A 20,292-nucleotide genomic window follows, 5' to 3' on the forward strand; every position below is an offset into this window, starting at 1 on the left:
AGCAAGGTGTAGCTCGTTGTAATGATAGGAGTCCTTACTAGACATTGCTCGATGGGACTACATGCCATAAGGTTAAATATCCTGACGGATACAAATTGCCAAAGTTTCATGGAAGAAGGAGAGATTGAGGCATCTCCTTCGCTAGACTACGTCTGAAATATCTTGACAGGACGAAATTCGGAGAACCAGTTGAACTGTCCCGATTACAGAAATCGTTTTGTCGTCACTTGAGTGTGTCGGGCATCCATTTTGAGAAGTTTGCGGAATCACAAAGGACTGGCTTTAGCTGCCCAAGTGGGATCTCGAGTGGCACAGGGATTCACACATTAACCAAACCTAATCTACGTCGATTTCAAGCTCCGAATTACGCCGGACAACTTCCTTCAACTGCTTAAGAGATTTTGTGTATAATTTCACTGAGCAAACACCCCAATTCAATGCAGCGGGATTAATTAAATGTTGGAATATACATTTCTCTGAGTTTAGTATGAGTATTCTCTACTGCGACGAATATGACACTTGTATGTTTGTTTGCCTAAGACCCTCACAAGCGCCGGCTTGTTTCTATAGCAATTACTCGTGTGAATTACTAAATTCTACGTTTCTTAGCAATACTTTGGCGAATGTAAATATTTTCACTGCGCATGGATAAGAAAAATAAAGATTATTGATTCACCTTGAGACGGACGTCCTGAGCATGTGTGGGCGCCAAACGATGGACTGCAAATCAAATTTAATTGTTTTTGGTCTGTTGGCTTTTGATTGTTACATAATTGGATTTTACGCAAAGTATACAATGACACAATAGCCAAACAAAGTATCTTCACAGAGACAAACGTAGTATATCCACCAAACACCTCTTCGGCAGATGTTGTTGTAGTAGCTGCCGATTCCCCAACTCAGCCCACATTGTTTGGAGTAATTAGAAATACAAACACCAGTGATCACATAATCCGTCGCTGCTGTTGCCTCGGCGTGATTACTACTACGCTGCGTCCCCGAGTTCCCCTCCACGCTTGCTCCCTCAATTTTTCTCCCAAACAATTAAGCGCATATGACTCAAGCATCGACAGCCGATGTGGCTGAGTAAGTGCACCGTTATTGCGATGGCTGTTCGTTGTGCTCGCTTCATTATCCGAGCAGCGCTGAATCATAGGGTGAGTAGTAAAACATGTAGCCTGGTGGCGCAATAATGCCAAGAATTCAACAAGATTAACGAAATCGCTTTGTATGTAAACAAGAAAAGAGAAAAATTAAAATGTTTTTATATTTTTTCTTAAGATTTGAAGGTATCTTCGAGCTCAATTGAATAAAATATGGCCAGGTGCCTATACAGAGGTACGCATATTTGGTAAATGGTGAGCTGAAAACACAAAACTTCGCCGGTTGATTCTCTTCTTTGTAAAGTCACGCCAGTTGTACGTCCCAAGTGCAACCAGGCCTTTATGCACTTGATCCTTCTATTGAATACGCGGCCGTCCTTGCTTTCGTTGTCCACCCACGAGTCTCAAATCGAAGCAGCTGAAGCATCGCCTTTCACACTCACGAAATGGCCCAACCATCACATTCATCGGATTTTTATGCGCTTAACTATATTATTGTCGCAGTAGTAGTCATGGTTCCACATTCTTTGGTACTCCTAGCTCAAGCCGATGCCTCCAAAGCTCTTGCGGAGAACAGTTCTCTCAAATGCTTCAAGGAACTTCTCATCTCGGTTTATCATCGTCCATGTTTCAGCGCAGTATAATAGGGCGGGAATGACGAGCTCTGTTGCAGAAAGTGATCCTGCGTTTGATCCCCATGTTTAGACTGTTGGCGGTATTTATGACCGTTCCGAGATAGACAAAGTCTTTCACTTTCTCAAATTTATATCTGTCAATAGTGCCATTCGTAAAAGTTCCATATAGAAGTCACTATAGAAGTACTACTGGCTGGTAGCATAGGTTCTATTCATACCAATTTCTTTATTTGTGGTATGTGAATATACATTCTATATGTACATACGTGTATATGTATATGTATTCTTACAATATTTAACCATACGTTTCTGTGAATATCCATCTATTGCCTGTAAATGTTCTTAGTTAATGAAGTACTTCTACTTGATTGACTGTTTGAATGAATGATTGATGGTCGGAATGATCTCGTCTGTCAAAAATGTCTAATTTAAGGCACACTAATAAGGTGAAGGCACCGGGACATTTGATTTCTTTCACTTCATGATTGTCAAGTCACGAATTTTGTAAGTACATATATATATATATACATAAGAATAAGTAGAGAAAAAAAAAACAAAATTCTGCTCAAATTAGAAGAAAGATAAATCAATATTTGAAAATAGTATGTGTCTTGATGTACATATCCAAATTAGAGATATTTACGAAATTTTATTATAAGTTGAAAACAATTTTAAAAGTGGCCAGTTTGTGAGTTCAGAATAATCTGGCCAAGAAATTGAAGAATATGTGTCGCTAAGCGCTTGTAACTCAAAAAACACACGCCATGAAACTCCACTTTGGAACTCCATGTTATATCTTCGCCCAAAAAGATCCAATGATTTGACAATTTCCAGATTTCTATTTAAGATAAGACAGTTTCATTTCTCCAGTCAAAAGTAAGGCTAATTATTTTGACTTTACAATTTCTACGATTTTTGGGGGTTTGACAAACTTTAATACCCGTTTCGTGGTAATTGATATTTATCAGTTATAATTTGTTAACACTTCTAGAGAAGTTCTAATCCAAGAGGTTCTATTAGTAGCATTGTTTTTACCTTTATTTAAAGCAGTCTCATATTAAAGAGAGTGGTCTTTAATAGGCGCAATACTTATATAAGGATTATATAAGGATGCTGGATTACTTCAGTATTGTTGAATCGTGTGTATTTATTTTAGATCCAACAGTATACTCCTGTCTAACTTATTGAGTTTGTTAAAAGTTGTATTCGAGGTTAATGGTTATATGGTTAGGTTAGGACTTTACATCAATGAGTTACAGAATATTTAAGAGTATCTACAAATAAGGCTTCGAGTTCAAGTTTGTGAAGAACAATTTAGAGGTTAAACCAATCCATACCCGAAACATAAACTGTGTTGTCGAGGGATGATCAGTATTAGAAAAGAATTCTTCATCAATTAACATATTTTTAGCTTTGTTCACATAACGGTTGTTTGTAAGTCATAAAACTAAACAAGTTAGATATAGGGTTATATATATCAAAATGATCAGGGTGACGAGACGAGTCAAAATCCGAATGTCTGTCTGTCCGTGCAACGGATAACTTGAGTAAAAATTGAGATATCTTAACGAAACTTGGAACACGTATTCCTTGACACCCTGAGGAGGTTGAAAATGGGCAAAATCGGACCATTGCCACGCCCACAAAATGGTGAAAACCAAAAACCTATAAAGTGTTATAACTAAGCCATAAATAAAGTTATAAAAGTAAAATTTGGAATGAAGGATCGCACTAAGAAGGGGCATATTTGGATGTAATTCTTTTGGGAAAGTGGGCGTGGCCCCGCCCCCAAATCGGTTATTTGTTTATATCTCGTAAACCAATAAAGCTATATAAACCAAACTTAAGCAGTCGGTTCTCCTACGTACCTCACCATACACCATGAAAATAGTTGAAATCGGATAATAACCACGCCCACCTCCCATACAAAGGTTAGGTTAAAAATTCTTAAAAGTGGGTTAACTCACTAACGAAAAACGTCAGAAACACTAAGTTTCACAGAAATAATAGCAAAAGGAAGCTGCACTGAGATTTTTTTACAAAATGGAAAATGGGCGTGGCATCGACCACTTATAAGTCAAAAACCATATCTCAGGAACTACTCGACAGATTTGAATGACATTCGGTATATAATATTTTATTGACACCCTGATGAGACGTGTGAAAAAAGACGAACTCGGTTCACAACCACGACAACCACGACAACTTCCCATATAACTCATTTTTGAATTTCATCTTATTCCTTCACTTTATAATATATACATAAGGAACCAATGAAGATAGCGAAATAAAACTTTACACAAATACTGTATATGATCTGTGGCATCATTTGTGAAAAAATTGTCGAAATCAGACCATAACTTTTCAATGCCCCGGGTATCGAATATGAAGAACTCAGTGCCCCATGGTAACTTTTCACCGAAAATTTCGGTAAATCTCTCAGTTATCTTAATATAATTCAGAGGAAATATTTTTCTTCTAAAAGTGTGTCTCTGTACCAGAATAGGTTATAATCAGGTCATAACTTCCCTTATATATGAAAATATGAGAATACCTAATTATAGGATTTTCAAAAATACGATGAGCTTAATAGCTTATAAATCGGTTAATATGTGAAATATATTTATGACGAATGTATGGTTCAAATTTTGTGTTTTCTAATCAAAATATAGCAATAAATTGCGAGAGTATAAAATGTTCGGTTGCACCCGAACTTAGCCTTTCCTTACTTGTTTAGTTAGCCAGCAATATCTTCGGCTCATTTGGTCGATAAATAATGTTGTAATTTCGATTTGTCTCAAGCTTGGACACCACAAAATTATGATTCAGGAATTCCGAACGGAACTCCACAGCGTGCTAAGGACTTTTTACTTAACAAGGAATTCTGAAATTTGCGATAATTCGCTCATACTCATACTAACTGTATGTATGAACACATGTTGCTTCTGTGTGCATGGATCTTAAAAACTCGAGCATATGAAAACCTTCAGAAGTAAATATTGCTTATGAAACCCTAAAATATTATATGCAAGTGTGTAAAAAATACATATGTGCATACACAAGTATATCTCAAGTATAAATAAACCTAAGCTGAACATATGACCTTCTTAAGCCCCGCTCCACCGGCAGCTCAAGTTGCACGGCCGTCAAAACAAATATTCAAGTTAATGTAAACAGTAAAAACAAACAACAAAAACAAAAAAGAAACAACAACCAAATGTACTTGTATTAAAAGGATATCCGGTACTCGACGGCTTGTGGCCCACGACTTCGCAACGCCTAATAAAATACACATACATCCACACAGACAGTTACATCAAACGGATGAGCGAGTTTTATGGGACTTTGAGACTGGAGACAAGGGTGTGAACTAATGTGTCTTCCACGGCTGATATAGCGACTGCAGAAGATGCGACAGCGTGAATGAGGAGTGCAACAATGCGTACAAAGAATTTTGTGAAAAACTAGTGATTTTTGAATAATCCTGTAAAAATGTGTGTGCCGGCGCGCCTACACTCGACTGCCATTCAACCGGTGAGAAGTCAGCCACGCAGACAGCCAGCGAGCGCATTAGAAGAATTGCCAGCGCTTGGGTGAATGATGTGTGGGATGGACACATGTAGTGACATAAATATTCGCGCACGATTACATATTTCACTGTTGCGCTGTTTTTTTCTGTACAACCTATTAAATTTCGAATTTTTAATTTTTTTTCGAAAAATTTAAAAATTAAAAAAATTTAATTTTGTAAATTTTTCTAAATTCTTTTTTTTTTTAAATTTCAACTTTTTTTTTAATTTTATAAATTATTTGAACTTTCAAAACATTTTTTAAATTTCAAAACTTTTTGAAAAATGCTCTTTTTCCAACCGTGAAAACAGCAGTCGACCAAAATGTGCCAGCTAAGACACACCATAACGCTATAACGGAAAAAATTCGCAACAGCGTGAATCGCTAAAGTCAAAATGGCGCTGGGAGACGAGTCGCGCAAAAATGTAGAACGTTGACATTTTGAATTTCTGTGTGTGAGTGCAGATATGTGCCTGGTCCACTGGGGAACAAATCGAAAATTCTCACATACATACTTCTAGCTGCCGTGGTGTCCGTTAACCGTAGAATAGTTTCGCTGGTATCGGGTTTGTGGCTGCTGTGCGGCGCTGCCACCATATTTTTCCGCACTTTTCTTTTTCGTTTCGCATTTCTTTCGCTTGTTGCTTCTTTTCTGCTACTATTGTTGTTGAAGTTGTTTTTGTATTTGAAACAGTCTCACTGCTGTTGGCGCATTTCGTGTTTGTTTTTCGAAACGTTTTCGAATTTCTTTGCTTGGCTTCATGCCAGCACTGGGTTGATTCGCGCAGAAAACGTATTTTTCAAATATTTTTTCACAACTTTTTTCTTTCGTTTTACAACAACAATTATGTGTGGTAAATAAATAAAAAGAAAAAAAATGGTCTGAAGCAGCAGAGAAAATTAAATAAATTTTGAAAAAGTAAATAAATTCGCATGTTGCCTGAACAAATCTGAGAGCCAAACACGAGTATTTATATACATATTCATATATATTATACATGCCTACAATCTCACGATATACATATTTTTGTATGAAGCGGCTCTCGAAGTAAACAGGTCGCCGACGAAAATGCTTTTAATTAATGCCAACAGATTTGAAAGATAAGTTCGATTAACTAGCCGGTCTCTTATTTGGTAGGTCTCTTATAGTGTAGATAATCAAGCGATCTCCGATTGTTATATGTGTTGTTGGAAAGGACCAAGAATCTTGGATCTGTCCTCTTTACAATCTTCTGTAATCACTCCGAAACGAATCAACTAAAACTTTATCAATTCCCGTCGATATCTTGGGAGACCAAATTATTTTGTGTCTATTTACAACCACAAAGACTGATCAGGATACCATAGGGGTTCAGATGTATTATGGACTATTTTTCTTACAATACTGCTGATTTAATTCTTTATATAACCGATTGTCCTTACGGTCTGATGGGTCATACACTTTTAAATTGTCTTCGATAACGAAAACCTAAATTTTGCTCTCTATAACTATATTTATTTCGTACAAGATGCTTAAAAATCTTAGGGGACTCTAGCTGTAGATGTTACCTGGAAGAGGACGAGAGGGACAAATATTTTGGGATCTCTATTTTTTAAACCAGAAGTGAAAAATCTCTGAAGGTTTGTAGTAAGTTCTGGCAAGTTTTTCGAGTTTTAATAACTAATCAATGGGGGTGATCCTGGTTCCACAAAGGACTGTCTCTCATAGTTCAATCTCTTTCCTGTTGTGATGTTTATCTAGATATGTTATGATCCTAATACGTCTTAAGATATTCTGTGAATCTTAGACCCTCAGATGATTAGGAAATATCAAATTGCAGAAATTTATACATTCGTAGCATTCTTTTTTTAAATATTTTCTGTTCATATTCTTTTGAACATTGGTTTTCCTCGATATATAGTATTCCGAAATAAGCCGATAAACGGGCTAATTGGACTTTAACTGGATTAGAAAAATAGCTTTGTTGATGATTTTGAATAATTCGAGCCCGTCTTGCTTACTTGCAAAAATTTTAAACGATACTCCGAATCTTAGACTTTTAGATAATATAAAGAAATCAGGTCAATAAGGATGATAGGATGAGAACTAAGCTCAACGGGTTCTATTTAGCTATTCCTCTAATGTGAAGATTTGTGCATGTATATTATAATTTAAAACGGCCAGTTCACTTGAGTCTTTCACTACCTTACAGTTTTCTGTAAATCCTCAGTATATTTTTCTTTCGAATTCCTGGTATCCCAATAGATATTTGTATTTTTTTCTTTAGAGGTTCCGATTCAAGTTCGGTTCCGTCTCAGCTCAGCGGAGTGAGTTGCTTTGAGGAGCCATGGACTTAAAACCAAACCCATTCTCGCGATCGGATTATTCGAAGTGCTTAAAAGGTTCCTGTGCCAATTCTTTACTTGTTCGGAGTCTGATTAAGCTCTACCTATAAACGTCATTTACCAAGGCATCAGCTCTAGAGGGCATTGAGTTTGTACGCGACTTGAGTGCTCCCCATTTGCATCATCTTCACTCACCTGACAAAGGCTCATTTTTTGGGACGACAAATGTCAAAACTGTCATCTTATGTATGCGTTCAATTAAATTCGACAGGCAGAAAAGAACAATTCAGCGTTTATATGTGTATAATTCATTAAGGTAAACTTCGTCCATCCATGGCGTCGCCGTGCAGAGGGCGCAAGAAAAAACGAGTATACACACCAACTCGTAAAGTTTATGAGAAAAACAGACATACACGCGCTTTAATGGGATTATATATATGCAAATGTGAAAATGTACATATATAAGAGGTACTCATGGATGTGTGTGTTTGCATTGGAAAATTAATGTTACTTTGAGTGGCCGACTTTACGTAGGCGTCCACTGACAGCCAAATTTGTTGTATGGGGCCGCATAGACCAAGGTACCAAGGCATCACTGAAGCAAGCAACCAAACAAAAAAAAATATACAAAAAACAACAATAAAAAAAGAGTGTGCGCAGCATTTTTAAAACCAAAGACCCATAGAAGATGACAAGAAATTAAGTGAAATTTATTGACAACAACTGTCGGCCATAATCATCTAGCTGGTGTTATTGGTGACTCAATTGTTGTTGTTGTGGTTCAATGTTTTTGTTGTTGGCAAAGCGTGTGGAGGAAAAGCGAAAAAAGTGAAAGAAATCTCACAACAAAATGAAACTTTTACTTTTGGTCCAGTCCGAAGACGAGACACCCTCACTCGTGAACTGGAAAACGAACTACACAGTTGCAGACAAGGTGTATATTATGTGTGCAGTTGTATTTGTATGTCCATCACATGCACCTACACTTAAGTGCTGCCAACAGCATCGGTGCCTCGATGCCACAGAGCTAAACGGTGTGGGAGGTTGCTACTGGCTACGAACACTATGGCAACTCCAGGCACATAGCGCACTCCAAGTATGCCTTGCCGCTCGCATTCGCTACTTATTCATTATTTTATTATCCGAAGCCTCCCCCACCTCCTGGGCAGCTGTAATCTGTAATGCTGCCGTGCGGCTGCCATGAGTAACTCCTCAGTGGTTCGCTGTGGCCGTTTGGGGTCCATCACACACTGTCAGTCAGCTGTTGTCATTGTGTGTGCGTCGTGTGAAGCATGTAATTTGCCATCCAACAAAAGTGTCAGTTTGTGGCAAGAATTATGACAGGGGAAGGTGCGCAATACATATATGTATATTTTTGTGGGTGCTCACGTCCATGCCACCGTTGTAGGTGGGGGGCTGCGCGGCTTTATGTGCAATGAGGCGAAAAGTTGCTAGCCAGTGGGTGAATGCGTTGCATCGGTCGGCTCTGCTTATGCAGTAGGTGTGCGGAATGCATGTGTGGCAATGTTTTTCCACGGACTGTTTATATTCACATACCTGTGGGAGCACATATAGCGTATGAGTTCTTTAGTGTGATTAGTTTCAGGTTCTTCTGGCTGCCATTTGTTAGTACCGAGGTTTAAGTTAAAACCGGCCGTTATTGAGAGCCCTTAGCAAGGATATCGAAGCCTTTGTTTCAATGTAAAGACTGTGTCCCTTAATAGTCCCTTCTCCATATATACACATTCCATCAAAGAAGCTTTAGGTGAATTCGGGGTTGAGGGTTCAGCTTTTTAAATTTCGAAAGAGCTTGAGTCAAGCAACAAGCAATACCAATCACCTGAACTGTTTGTTTCTATATAGAATCGGATTAAATTCGATAATCCAACTAGAGGTATTCTATTTCGACCTAAAGAAACTATAAATCGGTTATCTGATTTCCAGAGATCTATTTCTTGAGAAACTCGACTTGATTTCTTAAGATCTATTTCAATAAAATCAATAATCGTGTAATCCATTTTTTAATATTTCCATTTATGACGGACGTGGTATAAGATCGATTATTCAAACTATGGTAGATGAAACCTTCTCTGGAACTACCATCTCGATAAATAGTTGAAACAATCAAAGATGCTTCAGAGTGGTTAGGACTATCGCTATTTATATAGAAACAACGTCTGGGTACTCAATGTACTTCTTACATAAGGCTTACAGTTAAAATTATTTTTGGAATTAGTTCCCGACTGGGTAGAAGTGTTATTAAATTAATCTCTAAAAAATTAAAGAGGTTTAATAATGATTTCTGCAGGGGGAAAAAATAAAAGATATCACTTCTTTCGAATATGTTTTATTAGGAGTGTTGCCACCTGTAATTTTTTTTAAACAAATTTTTGATTTATATAAATTCAATACTACCACTTCGTGGACTTCAGCCACTTTTTCATTGGTATTGACTCTTTGAAGTACTTTTTTTCTTCATATATTTCGCATTTTATTCAAAATAAGATTATATTACAAGTAATTTTTATTTTTGTACTTTCAGTTTCATCGCGCAACACAAGAACCTCATGTGGAAGACACGTCGTCGGCGTCGCGTACATTAAATGCCATATACAGAGTTGCTTTTCTGAACAAAGTTTAGTCATACGCTAGTTCAACACAATTGAGCGGGAGCACGCACTCTCAAATAGGATTACTACAATTGTTGCCATAAATTTAGAGCTTCAAAAGCCGTAAAAGCAGTCCAGGCGATAAGTAGAAGAAAGAAAATAAAATTTGAAACCTCCAGTGGCTGTACGTAGATATTAAAAGGGAATTAGACGTAAATCAAGGAATACAACGACTTACTATTTTTAAGCGGTTGAAGTGTGGTGAGTTTTAAATTTTTTTTTTTTAAATAATATTTTTAATGATTTTTTTAAGTGAAACGTAAATTTTATTTAGTTTTATTCAATTTATGTTCGCTTTACAAAATTTATAGCCACTTTCCTATGAAAATGTAAATTAATGTTTGTATGGATTTGCTTCGATTATACACTTGTGTGTATATATTTCTTTTAATTAACGTCTGCCCATTTCCTGTCTGTCCTCTGCTTGATTAGTTGTTTTTGTAAGTTGGATCGCACCACTGTCACGGAATTTGTTTTTCCTCTGCAATGTATGTATGTATGTATTTGAATGTGCAACAATTTATGTTGGCTTGCTGCACTTACAGTGGGCAACAACTAAGAAATTAAAGAATTTTCGAAATTATTTACGAATTCTCAGAGGAATAATTGCTTTAAAGTTTTCTGTAAATATTTATATTATTTATTATATTGTTAAAATGTTAAATATTTAAATTTTTCGAAAAATGCAACCCTGAGTATATGAGAGAATTAGTTTTGAACATAACACTGCATTCTTTAAGTAAAAAAAGAGTATTCATTGATACACTCATACTTCGAATAAAAAATGGTTTTAATTCTCTTCAACTTCAACTTCAACTTCTATGGTAGAGCTTTTTCGAAATGTATGATTAATGAGCTATTTCGAATTGAAGTTAATTGAGCGAACTAAATTTGTTATTCTCTTGCCAATTAGACTGTGGTGAACAATGTCGAAAGCAAAAGTCTACAATGGCATAGCCAGTCTAATGTTTATTCCACGCCGTTACATGTCTTTTCGGAATTTTGAGTCTTTGGTCTCTTTGAGATTTCGAGGTTGTCTAACGGTAAGTCACTAGTTTAATAGGGGCTTTGATATAGTCCTATTAATAAATCCGAATATGAAGGCCGAAATTCCTATAGGCTGAACTTCCTATATCCTATATCCACCTCCACCTTTGTTAACTGTGGGTAGTTCTGATAAATAAGTTTTTGGTAGAGATTTGAAGAAAATGCGGTACCTCTAAGCTTTAATGTTCCATAGTCCGCTGGAAAGAGCTTGTTTCTAAACTCTCTTAACAGTTTGACGAGTTTTCACTATATGCGTAAGGAGTTAGTTTATATACATGTCTCTTCGACGAGTTTCTTGGTTTGAGATCGATGACTAATCGTGCATATAGTACATAGTTAACATGTCGTTCGTTCTGGGTTTGAGTACTGACCGGAGTAGGATGGTTAGGAAATCCGATATGACAAATCGCAATGAACTCTGAAACTTTATTAGTCGGATTTGCACCACTTGTGGTTTTCTTATAAACGGCTTCCGACGAAATAAGTACTTTGTTTATTGCATTGTATCCTTATTTAGTTTAAATAGGACATTGAAAATTTCCTCTTAGCTTTAGGTCTTTCTGAGATAGACATTGACAGACGAATCTAAAAGAGTCTAGTTTGGATGAACCTAATCTACATGCGGAAGACACCACCCATTCCTCACATTGTTTCACATTTCCTCATTGGAAAATCAATTTCAGCCCATTGTACGTCGTCGTCGGTAACCTCGATTGGTAGCTGTACATGCCGCACTCGGGCAGTGGCATTTCAACAGCCCATCGACAGCAACGGCGGCTAAAGTGCGTTCGATGTGTGCATGAAAAATGTGCACTGGCAGTGTGGCCAACTGGCAACTGCCACCAACCGCCAGACACGAGATTTAAGCGATGCAAGTACGCAAGAATCTTCGCATTTGCACACAGAATTAATATGTATGTGTGTATGTGATTAGATCTGCCCCAGGGAAGCATTTGCATGCAATCGAGGAACTCAAGTGCCAGCAGCGTCTTGCTGCTTCGGTTGCCAACAAAGTGCCGTTAAGCCACCGAAATGGCAGATCAGAAGATCCTACAACCTGCCGGCACACCCCGCTGCATGCTACACTTCTGTATATATGTATGAGTGTGTGTGCGTCTTCGGTCCCTTGTATTGCCGGCTGCTTGCGTGCTCCGTTCGTTCGTTGCAATTAAGCATAAATACCGAAATCGGCGACACTCAAGTGACAGGTGCTGCCAAACTGCGTTAAATCAACAGACGACGACGCGGCGTATAACAACTGCAACAATAGTCACATTACAGCACAACAACAACTGCGGCAACAACATCCATCCATACGACTTACACATGTCTTTTTGCCATCGCTGTGTTTTTGTTTTTGTTCCTGTTGCACGTCGGCTGCACTCGCGAATAGCATGCAGTCGCCTTGTTGTTGTTGCCACTGCTGTTTTTGTTATTGCAGCCAGTTGCATGTGGCATGCTGTCGCCAACATACTTACGCGTGATTTCTTCCTTACTTTGTTGTTGTTTTTTTCCTTTATTTTCGTTTATTGTATTTGGTTTTCGCATTTCTTTCTTAACTTTGTACACGCCTTTGATCTGCGAAGAAAGAAGTTTCTAAAGCAACAAATGCTTTTTCGAAATGGGATACGTTGTGTATCGAGGGTGAACTCATAATGGAGGCGTCGCAAAGACTGGTGCGTTGGCCGAAGACTGCCGAAATGGAAAGTTTGTAGATGTGATGAAGCTGGCTAGTAGAGATTTCCGAAGACGGAGGCAGAGGACTTGAAGCAATTTGGGAAAGTGCTGAAGCAGTTCCAAAAATTTTAGTGGAGAATACCCAACAATTGGTCTATTGACCAAAATAAACCTTTTTAGGCCGATTCTCAGAAACTCGAACCGGAGTTCGACAATTCCAAACTTTTAGTTGCGAATACCCAACGACTACTATGTTGCACGTAGCTCCATTCTGTTTGAACTAATCGTCCTTTATTTAAAGCTTATAAGCCAATGGGATAATTTTAAAGTGCACCGTCTGATCTCCGAAGTGAAATATGTACGTCGATTTTGTACTTCGAGTTAACTTTTCACGAACTAAGACGACACGTTACGACGTCCTCGGTGATTACTAAATGGCAGATCCTGTTAAAACCAATGGCAGGGTCGACCTCCAAGTTCTAATTTCGAGAACCGAACCATTCCATGAGAATTTAGGTAACATCGGTTAATTATTTAAGTGCGATGTTAACTGGATAAAATCGGCCGCTGTATACAAAGTATTTTATGCTATTTCTGCCCACATTGAACTCAGGCTCTCTCAAAAAATGCCTAACTACCGTTACTGCTCTTTCTATTTCGCTATTTGTAAGAGCAGAATGGAAGCTTTTTTTGGTCCTCTTTCTATGAACTTTCGGAATCAGTAAATCTTTCGGCGTCTTCAGTGTCGCAAAACCTCATCTTTCTTTACTTTGTATTGCATTTTAATATATTTATTTGGCATTCTTTAGCCGACCACAAACTACTCAAACCATTGAGACATCTTCTTTCACATCACCTTAACCCTAGACTCCTATCAATCAACTTACCTCCAAATCAGTAATCGATGCAGGGTTGATTAGAGTACCACGATGAAATAACATACACCTGTGTTGCTAATATCGGCTGATTAAGGAGCGACTACAAAATGAATACCAAGAATCCGAAAACGCATCAATTTCGAAATCACCATTAAATGAAAAATATTCTTGTTGTGAATACTTCGGCTCCTTTGTCTCTAATTTAACCAATTTTTGTTGTTGTGGAATATTCAAAATGAAATGAAAACGCCAGTAATTGCCACACTTCGGCGACGAACAAAACCACGGACAAATTGCGCACGCTGTAAAATCAGCTCCCTCTCTTCCACCCCATGCACCCACAGCATCACGTACTACTTTGCTAATTCTTTGTCTTCTTTTGCCGAGATATTAAATTACAAAATAACCCGAAAAAAAAATTATGTAAAATCGATGAGTTGCCAAAGCGCGCAATGACGCAAGCAGCTACCGCCACAGTGTCGAAGGCGGAAACCTCACCGGTTGGGGTAATCGTGTAAATAGTTGAAGGGGTAAGTGTGGGAGGAAACGGGCGTACCAATTGGTTATTTCGAAAGCTTCTAGCGCACGCTTGTATATAATTACCAAAAATGAGTGTTTAATTAAAATTTAAATGTTATTCGACCAAAGGCGCAATAATAACAACACCAATTAATTACATAAATTTACGGTAACACTGTAGGGATTATGAGTGAATGAGTTCATTAAAGAGCATTTGAAGCGGTTCTTCAAAAACAAATTTAAGTCGTGAGATTTGGTTTAGGAAATGTTACTGGCCAACGAGTTGAGTAAATTACAATATTTATTCCTCTGGGGTTTCCTTAAGCCTTAGAATCTTCCGGTACGGACAAGATTATCTTATTGTTAGCGAATAAAAGCACTTTTGAGGGTAAGCAAATTGTGTTCTTTTGTGATCTCTTCGGTATATTTTGTTATTGCAGAAAATCGAGCTCGTTCTCTGAGATCGCTATTCCGTTTCACATCCACATAGTTGAGAATAAGAAATTATATATATGATAGATTCAGAAAACCCGTTAAATTCTACCAAAAACTCCAAAGCTTTCACGTCCAGTTTATTAAATTGTGAAGCGTTGAAAAACATAAATTTAATAAAATGGAATCATCCAAACAATCGGTGGAAGAGCAATAAATTGGTAGTTTTTTTCTGTTTAATTTCTTTGATTGGCAACCCTTTTTATACTCTCGCAACAAAGTTGCTAAGACAGTATTATAGTATTGTTCACATAACGGTTGTTTGTAAGTCCTAAAACTAAACGAGTGAGATATAAGGTTCTATATACCAAGGTCATCAGATTGACTAGACGAATTGAAATCCGAATCTGTCTCCCCGTCAGTCTGTCCGTCCGCGTCAAAAACTATATCTCCGAAGCTACTCGACCAATTTCAATAAAATTCCGTTCATAACATTCTCCTGATATCCCAATAATATGTTAAAATAGGCCAAATCGGTTCACAACCACGCCTACTTCCCATGTACCAGATCTTTGAAGTCGATCTGATTCCCATAGTTTACAATATAAACATTAGGAACCAATTAAGATGGCGGAATAAAACTTTACACAAATACTGCATTTGAGCTGTGGCATCGCTTGTGGAAAAATTGTCAAGATCGATGTCCTTAATATCGAACATGAAGAACTCAGTGTCTTAGGGTAATTTTTCACCGAAAATGACGGTAAATCTCTCAGATATTTTGATGCAATTCAGAGGAAATCTTTTTCTTCTAGTAGTGTGACTCTGTACCCAAAATTGGTTAAAATCGGGTCACATCCCCTAGCTCCCAAACATCTTATTATAGGTTTTTCCAAAATACGTTGGGCGTTATTCCGCATATATCTGTTAAATGTGAGCTGTCTTAGTAAAATTAAGTGAAGGATAGAGTATTAGAGTGTACCTTGGTGGTGAAAATGAGTGAAATCGGTTCTAAAATTACCTCAGCCCTCATATACTATGTATGATGGATTTCGTTATTCTAGTGGAATTTGTGTCGAATATATGGGTCAAATTATGTGTTATCTTAATAAAATTACATCAATAAATTGTCAGAGTATAAAATGTTCGGTTGCATCCGAACTTAGCGTTGTCTTACTTGTTTTTTACAAAATTTGTTTTTCATAAATTTTGTTTAGAAATTATTGTATAAAAAAACTTTCACTAGACTTTATATAGTATAATTTTTTCAACTGAGTGTCCAAATCAACTCATTACTGTACATTTTCACGTTTCTATGTATGTATTTACACACACTTAAATACATAATACATTCAATTGTATATAGTAAAAAGAATTTTCACGATTTTTCTACCCGAAAAAATAAACGAAAACAAAAACGAAAAATGTGACTTTTACACGCTTAATTGCTTTTCGTTTTACCCCTTTGGCTGTTGATGATGTCGCCGAAAAATTAAATAAACAACCAAACAACAACGACACTAAGTAGCAATAATAAATACAATGAGAAATAACAACAACAAATGCAATGAAATGCTACATTACACGGCGAGACGTTCGTTTGCGTTCTTGGCCAACAGCCAAAAAGCTAAAAAGCCAACAACAAAAGCACTAAATAACAACAACATTTCAAACTAAAGAAATGTTTGTTGTTAATGTGTGTGTGTATGTATGTATAAGTGTATATGTATGTATGTACTTAATACTAATGACAGCAGCTTCAGCAGTCATCAAAGGTGGACAGCATCAACAGTGTGGTGTGCAACAACACCAACAACACCAACAACAACAACAACAAAAAAAAACAAAAATTCGAAGCACCGAAAAACAATTCGAAATTGTTGCGGAAAATGTGTAGAAAAAAATGTATTAAAGCGCCTTAGAAATTTCGAAACTTCCCTGAAGGGGAGGGTGAGGAGAATATAGAGTGGTATTGAAAGATTTGTTAATTTTATTCGATTTTTTATTTCGTGAAAATTCACCTTTGTTGTTTGTTGTTGTTATCGCCACTATTATACCGGTCATAATTGTACATAGAAACATAAATGATTTTAATGGTTTTTTCTAACTGTAAGAAGCATGGAAATCATGTTTTGTTCTTTTATTTTTGTTTTTGTTCAATCTGAATTTGCCGATTTTCACGCCCCACCAATAAAAATATTTTATGTGGACAGCTTTTGAAACGCGAGGTGAGAAGTTGGGATTGTTGCCAACATATGTGCGCCAGGTAGAATCAATTAAGCATATGAGGAATCGAAATTGTAGCCAATTCATTGGGGGGAGGAGAAGGTTGGAAACATATTTACACACTCACACTTTTATATGAAAATCATAGAAAGTCTAAGCGCCGGAAGGGAATGTGGAGGTCAAAGTTTAGATTTCGTCGAATTTTAATTGGAGATTTTCGTCCCGTACCACACAATCTCCATTTTAGTCGCGATCTTTAAAATCAGAACATCAATATCTCCTGGTATCGAGTTGGAAAACTTTCGAAAATCTAAATACATACATATTATTTCATTTCACTTCAGTCAGAACTCTCTCTTCACCTTTTAAATCAAAATGATAACTACTGACAACAATTGGTAGCTCCTAGTGTACTCAAATATGTCAATATTTCTTTTTTTGGCACCATCTTAAATCCCTCAATATTTTTCTATATCGAAAATACCCAACAGTTCAGAGTATATCTTCTCTATTTTAATACGGATTATTATTGATAATTTCTATCATTAAATGGTCTTACCATGTCTTGAAATCAAAGAGTTAAGTTGTTCGAGTGTTTTAGACTCATAACTGTCATTGCATTACGCGTTCAGCTCATTAGAAAGCTTACGGTTCAAATATGGTCCTTAGGAAGCTGATTTTTTATTATTTTTATGAGTACTTACTTCGCAGTTTCAGGCCAACTTCGGCTATGCAGGTCTTGATACACAGATTCCATTCATCTTATCTGCGTTGCCCCAAAAATTCAAACAAATTTGTAAGAAGACCTACTTCCTTCAGCAGATATAAATGGACCGATATTACTTCTCTCCATAGTACCGGACTCTCCTCAGACCATTTTACGAATCTGTTAAAAAGTGATGAGAATCATAATCCTTGATGAAAAAGAGGTCACAAGCAGTAAAACCTGCTGATTAAGAGAAGGCTCTAGGATATTTAAGAGATATTGCGGCCTGGTGGAAATTATCTCCGATATCCCAAAATATATGATGTCGATAGCACATGTTGATCGGTTCATGTTGACTCTGAGATTCAGAGCTAACCGACTGTATTCTGTGGAATTCTTGGCAGGATAAAAATCATTGTCTGTTGCGGTTACGTAGAACCGGCTGTCAAGGAACCACGGAGACAGAAGCTAGCGTTACTCTTGTAATTGTTTCTAAATAGTTTAGGAAAATTACCCGGTTCCAAAGGTCTAAAAGGTTAAAATTATTTAGGGTTGTGAAAAATGATTTGGAACGGTCGGTATATTCTCTCTCTCTCTTAGCATATATAGATTTTAGTCTTACCTAGAAAACAAGCCATGGATACCTATGCTCTTAGCTTCTGAGAATCGGATCTTGACATATTCATATTAGAGAAATTTTAGAACAGCGAGAAAGCCGAAGGGGTCCTTGTAAGCTCTTTTCTATCGAGTACATGCTGACCCGGTAGCATTTAGTGACTTCGAAGAAAAACCCCTATATACGTTCACTTCCCACTGATTCAGTTACGAATTTTTTTCTTGTTGTTTTTTACGGAGAAAATAAAATACAAATCGCGTTCTATCGCCCGACGATCGAGTGTAGGCCATTGGCCATGGCGACTTGTGCGTCAGTAGTAAGCATATCAGCGCATCTACATAAGAGCTGTACTTCTATTTGTTGTTGTTGTAGTTTTTTTCTTGTTTTGCCATCGCAACGTGTTTTTGTGGATGCTTTGGATGCATTTGGATTCATGCCTAAATTTAGAGCGATATTCTATGCTCGCGCTTGAGTGTCCATACAAACACACAGACACACGCAACAGAAGTTTTCAAAGGCAAAGGCACACATACATACATACTAGAACTCAAATGAAACCCCATCGCAGCTCTCCTACCACAATTGCCTGCAACGCGTTGCTGTCGTCAGCGTTTGGGGCACGTGCGCGCATTTTACAGTTGTGCAACTGACGTGCGTATTGATGAGCCGCTTGTGGGGCACTGAATATGCTTGCGCTTATGTGTATAAGTGCGTGTGTGTGTGTGCGCGAGTGTACGAAGGGAGGGAATGTTTGGATGGAAGGTGTGGGTAGCGTTGTGTATAGCTGAGCGGATTACATGAGCTTTGGACGTATTGGATGGTTTTAAGAGGCGCGCTACTTGATTTACTTTATTATGGTGAATATGCTTGGATTTGAGTGCACTTATACATACATTATACACACATACATATATATACTCATACATATACAACTGTACATCCCTGAATGCATGCGTGAATTAGTTTACCGTTTGAGTGGAAGGATTTTAAAAGCTTTTCCAGGTTTTTAGGGTTTACCCGCGTTTGTAATATGATTTGCTTACTAAAAGCGGATCTAAGACCTCTCATGTGTAGGTCTTCATTTTTTTATTCATTATAAATACATGTAGATAGAAGTTTATTTAAAACGGCTGCAGAGTTCAAACTTAAAATCTTATGTTTTCTTTAGTAAAATACTTGTTTTTGTTGTAGTTTAGTGGGTATCCAGAGAGAGATTTGAGAGTCTAACTATTCTGGGATTTAAAGTTTAGGAGCCTTCGATATGAATTCTTTATAGAGAGTTAAAAATTAATAATTCAACCTGATTCTTATAAGCTCAAAGTCAAAAGCTCAATGGACCTAACGATGCCTTAGGTGCGACCGCTTGCGATTAAGCGCACTTTGTCTTTCTTTTCAACCAACCAATCAATGAGTAGGTATAGTTTATGGGATAAGTGCCTCAGGTATTAGAGATATTCTGGATTTATTGGCTCTATTTTATTTTTCATACCTGAATTTCAGGTCGAATTTCTTTTGTAGTTTTGTTTAGGCCCATTTCTTTCCGACGCCTCGAGCTTTGGTTTCTTTAAAAACGGCCGTTTGGACTATGTTTTGGGCGATTAAATCTCTAACGAAGGTTTGCGGATATATAGAATGCACTGGGATGAGAAAACATCTTAACTTCTTGTAGTACATATTTTCTAAACTATAGCTTACTATAAGAAACTTGTTAGGTTCCACTATAGAGAAGTTCGATTCTCGGCACGTGTCTCCCATAAGGCCAAACCTTTTTAAAAATCCTCCACATGGGGGATACCAATCAACTCATAAGAAATTACATTTCCGCAGATCTCAGGCAAATGTGGTAGACTGAATTGATCCAAGTCTTGATCTTATGTGAGTATATTACA

General features: G+C 37.3%; 1 protein-coding gene across 19 annotated transcripts in view; it reads left to right on the forward strand.

The window, feature by feature from the left end:
- Window positions 1-20,292, forward strand: part of LOC105214484 (myocyte-specific enhancer factor 2) — a 224,023-nt gene that overhangs the window by 63,558 nt on the left and 140,173 nt on the right. For all 19 annotated transcript variants that reach the window (XM_054234555.1, XM_054234536.1, XM_054234544.1 and 16 more), the window contains one exon: window positions 10,176-10,503. The gene's annotated coding sequence lies outside the window, so the exon portion shown is untranslated. The remainder of the gene's footprint in view (window positions 1-10,175; window positions 10,504-20,292) is intronic.

This window comes from Zeugodacus cucurbitae, chromosome 6 (genome assembly GCF_028554725.1).
Source record: "Zeugodacus cucurbitae isolate PBARC_wt_2022May chromosome 6, idZeuCucr1.2, whole genome shotgun sequence".
NCBI classification, from domain to species: domain Eukaryota; kingdom Metazoa; phylum Arthropoda; class Insecta; order Diptera; family Tephritidae; genus Zeugodacus; species Zeugodacus cucurbitae.